Here is a 5,000-nt window from a genome sequence, read left to right as displayed (position 1 = left end):
TTTCTCTTGGAACAGGGTCATGATTCCTAGGATTTTATCTTTTCTCCAGGAGAGGAGGGTCTGGAGAAGGGCTTGTCAGTCAGTTCTCTGAAGGGTCAGATTTCTGCGCTGTCTATTCTTTTACACAAACATCTGGTGGATGTGCGGGATGTTCAATCTTTTTGTCAGGCACTGGTCAGAATCAGGCCTGTGTTGCTCCTCCTTGGAGCTTGAACCTTGCTATTAAAGTTTTGCAACAGGCTCAGTTTGAGCCAATGCTTTTTGTAGATATTATGTTATCTTGTTTAGGTCCTCCTGCCTTTTTCTGCCTCCCTGTTCATTCCGTGTCCTCTAGTTTGGGTATTGGTTCCCACTAGTAATTGGAATAACGTTGTGGACTCTCCATGTCATAGGAAACAAAACAAAATTCATGCTTACCTGATAAATTTCTTTCTTTCCGGACATGGAGAGTCCACAACCCCACCCTTAAATAAGACAGTATTTTTTGTTAAACCTCAGGCACCTCTACACCTTTGTGTTATCTTCTTTTTCCATTTCCCTTCGGCCAAATGATTGGGGGTTATGCGTAAGGAAAATTACACTTAACAGCTCTGCTGGGGTGCTCTTTACCTCCTCCTGCTGGCCAGGAGTGAATATCCCACTAGTAATTGGAATGACGTGGTGTCCGGAAATAAATTTATCAGGTAGGCATTCATTTTGTTTTTCCTTAGCAAGTTTGGACCATATCCCTGACCTAAGGGCAGGAAAGAGTCGTCATGAAATTGGAATAGAAGATTATCAAACTATTAACTGCTCATTTGCCAGGGAGGCCAGGCGAATACTGGTATGCACTCTCCTCTTTGGTATCTAAGGAGTTATAGGTTGGATTAGCACACCTGGGCAAAGGAAATGGCGATTGGAGATGAGACAAAATATATTTTAGTAGGATGTATTTGTTTTTTTTCTTAATCAAATACATCTCTCTGCTCACAATACATTTAAAGAAATAGTGTGCTCAGTCAAGCAGCAGACAAGAGATCATTGTATTCAGTGCAGCTTCAGGGACACCCTTTCAAGTGGGCTGGGCTCTATTCCCCCCCCCCCCTTCCCACTGGGAGGTTGATTTCTCCTATTCCCTTATGTTTACATAGGTTTTATATAACCAATACCACAGTATTGACATTTTTACTATGGCTGCAGTTTCAGCAGACAAAAACAACTATTTTAAACTCAAGGTAAAGGAGCTTTTTGCAAACGATTTAATACACTCCAGCAGCTACAAATAGATCATTGGGAACAAATGAAAGGGGGAAAAATGTACAATGTCCCTTCTAAGCCATCTCATGTCATTTCCTATGACCTTGTGCAGAGATGCATCTAGAAGACATGCTAAAAGTGTACACACAATTATATATGCGTCATAGCTCTGGTTACCGTATGTTTGACGGGACAGATGTTATCAGTAAAATCTTGTGGTTGAAGACCCATACAACTGTCCCGTATGCCTAGACTAGTTGTGTTTGGAACGATGAGCAGACAGTGCAGAGGACGTGTGAGGATTTGGCTCTGTGTGAGCTGGGGACATAGTATATCCTGCTCAGGTTTCTTCCAGAGGTTTCCAGCTACGCTCAGATGTGCAGATGTTTGCTGGGCTCTGAACAGCTGGCGTGAGATCCTGTCTTACATGGGAGGCTTGGCATGATGCTGACTTAGGGACACTGCACCTGTGCAGCCTAGATAGAATTTCCACTCCAATACCTGTTAGCTGCCTGCTGGCGCCATTTTTGGACGTGCCAATTATACTGTGGTTGGAAGCAGCTGTTCTGAGCACAGTCTGACGTTGAGTTTGTTGGCAGCTGCAGTCCCTGCTAGGATATGGAAACGGATAGGGAGAGAATATCCCACTAGAACGCTTCAGGGGTTAGCACACCAGTCCAAAAATATATCTCTAAACCTTTACCACTGTAGGCACCTACCATTCTCAAACAGTCTCTCCAGTATCTACTGTAATGGGAAGTATGTTTGACCTTGCAGTCTTACTCTAATTTGTTTTGTTTTTTACTGGACATTCTAGTTAATGTCATATGATATTCTACTGTAGACATATACACCCACTTTCTACCATTTTATATTGTATGATTGTATAGGCAGCAACATATGAAATTTCTGTTTAAAACCGTTGTTACCCAAATCTGTTCTAATTTATTAAAATATGCTATTCTAGTTAAGTTTATCATCCTTAAAATTATTATTTAAAGGGACACTCAAGTCAAACTATAATGATTCAGAGCATACAATTTCTTTAAAAACTTTCCAATTTACTTATATTAACAAAATGTGCACAGTCTTTTTATTTTTACAGTTTTAGAGTCACCAGCACCTACTGAGCATGTGCAAGAATTCAGAGAATATACGTATATGCATTTGTGATTGGCTGATGGCTGTCACATGATAGAGTAGGGGAAATAGACATAACTTTGAAATTTGTCAGAAAAAAATCTACTAATTTGAAGTTCAAACTAAGTGCTATTGTATTGTCTTTTCCATCTTAATACGAGGAGAGTCCATGGCTTCATTCATTACTTGTGGGAATACAGAACCTGGCCACCAGGAGGAGGCAAAGACACCCCAGCCAAAGGCTCAAATACCTCCCCCACTCCCCTCATCCCCCAGTCATTCTTTGCCTTTCGTCACAGGAGGGGTGCCCTCAGACTAGGAACCACCTCTTTTTTACCCTCCTGTTTTCATTCAGTGTCCTCTAGAGCTTGGGTATTTGTTTCCCACAAGTAATGAATGAAGCCGTGGACTCTCCTCGTATTAAGATGGAAAACATAAATTCTGCTTACCTGATAATTTCATTTCCATCTGTACGAGGAGAATTCATGGCTCCCGCCCAGTTCTCTGTTGCGCGGACCTAAAATTATTTTGTTCTTCTTCTTCTTCTTCTCTATTTGAGCCTTTGGCTGGGGTGTGTCTGCTTCCTCCTGGTGGCCAGGTTCTGTATTTCCACAAGTAATGGATGAAGTTGTAGACTCTCCTCGTACAGATGGAAATTAAATGATCACGTAAGCATAATTTACTGTATTTACTGCTCCTTTAAATTACTAAATTTATGCAACTTTATATTTGCAGAATTATTTTTGTGTTAACATCCATGTGTACATGGTAAGTTTGGGTTTATCTACTTGACCTGTTATTTACAGAGCATAATGGACCAGTAAATACATTAGATTCCTATAATCAATAAATACATGATAAAAAGACAATGCAACAGCATTTAGTCTGAACTTCAAAGGAGTAGTAGAGTTTTTTTTCTGGCACATTTCAAAGTTACGTCCATTTCCACTCCCCCTGTATCATGTGACAGCTATCAGCCAATCACAAATGCATAAACGTATATTCTGTGAATTCTTGCACATGCTCAGTAGGAGCTGGTGACTCATAAAGTGTAAATAATTAAAAGACTGTGCACATTTTGTTAATGGAAGTAAATTGGAAAGTTGTTTAAAATGACTGTTCTATCTGAATCGTGAAAGTTTAATTTTGACTAGATTGTCCCTTTTTAATGAGATGCAATAAATAAAATAACTTGCGGGAACACTTTCCAGTGCACTATAACAGACACAAGAAAGTGGGTTACAAATCATGCAAAGCCTACACTGACTGGCTCATTACCATCTTCATGCTTGGAGATGCCAGCAGTGCTTAGCTACAGGACTGAAGGGGTGAAGTGATTGTGGGGCAGCCTCTGCCATATGTTTGCTGTTAGGTCTGGCAGGCCTGCGCCTCTCTGGGGGCTTCATGTGGTTTCAAACATCATTTTAGCACATTCTTCAAATACCCACAAAAGCCGTTATGTAAAAACTCATCAGGCTCAACCACATCAAAACTGGAACACTGTCCCCTTTCCTTTCTGCCCCCTCCGTTCGTCCCTTAGTCCTTTTTTTTTTCATTTCATGTTGTTCTTAACGATCAAAAGCTGCCATTGTAGATAGGAGGAACATTTCCAGTTATTCCTGCTGGCAACAGCATGTAATGCATCCCTTGGCAGGCAGATGGGGAGCAGAAAGGCCCCACGCCCTGTGCACTGCCTGATGCTGGTCTTGCAAAACACTTCTGGGCTCATTTTGCTGCCTAAGGGGCAATGTGTGGTAGGTCCCTCTGGTTGCTAAGGGATTTAAGGAGCGGTGCCTTATAACCTGACTTCTTGGTGTTCTTCATTTCTACTCAATACCATTTACCAAACACAAATAATTAAATGGAGTTTTTTGTGTTTTTGTTTTATTTTTGATTTTATTCATTCTTCTTTTAAACACGGTGATTTATTGAAATTTCCCCCCTTTTTAGTTTGCAACAAGCACTTCTTGTCCTAGAAATAATAAGTTGGTCTGATTTACTGGTCCTGTTGGTTACAAACTAAGCTTCTTTGAACTAATTAGTTATGTGATGCCAGTTTTTTTTAAGGTTTTTCTGGCGACATGCATGTCTTCTCTGGTGTTAGCCACATATCTTCTGAAAGGGATTTTTAGGGACATGCTTCCCTTATGAGGTGTCCGGTTTTAGCCATGTAACTTCTGTAATATAAGGACTCACGCTTTGCGCAAGCTATCATTCCAGCTGGTCTCAGTGTTGATCTAATACCATCATTTCCAGAGGTATATATGATCATAGGGTGGCCAATTAGCCAGGATCAAGACACCCTGACCAAAATAAGTGAGAAATGAATTTAATGTCTCTCTGTAGAAGCATGAAACACGTTAGTGTACCAATTGTGTTTGTGTGTGTGTTTGTTTGTGTGTGTGTGTTTGTTTGTGTTTGTGTGTGTATGTGTGTATATATATCCTATATTATAAAAGACAAGAGTTTGTCTGAAGCCGTCATGCGCAGTTCAGACAAACTCTTGCAGCTGATCGCACGCGCAGGGGGTGAAAGAACGCAGCGCGAGGACCCGGCAGCAGAGATGATCGCACGCGCAGGGGGTGAAAGAACGCAGCGCGAGGACCCGGCAGCAGAGATGATCG

The 5,000-nt window shown here is 41.2% G+C and overlaps 1 protein-coding gene across 2 annotated transcripts in view; it reads left to right on the top strand.

Annotated features, from left to right (window-relative positions):
• CAPZB (capping actin protein of muscle Z-line subunit beta) overlaps positions 1–5,000 on the top strand; it is a 116,780-nt gene that overhangs the window by 86,091 nt on the left and 25,689 nt on the right. The window lies entirely within an intron of this gene.

Source organism: Bombina bombina, chromosome 8 (assembly GCF_027579735.1).
Source record: "Bombina bombina isolate aBomBom1 chromosome 8, aBomBom1.pri, whole genome shotgun sequence".
Taxonomy (NCBI): domain Eukaryota; kingdom Metazoa; phylum Chordata; class Amphibia; order Anura; family Bombinatoridae; genus Bombina; species Bombina bombina.
Note: the sequence above shows the minus strand (reverse complement) of the source record. Positions and strands in the feature narration are given on the sequence as shown.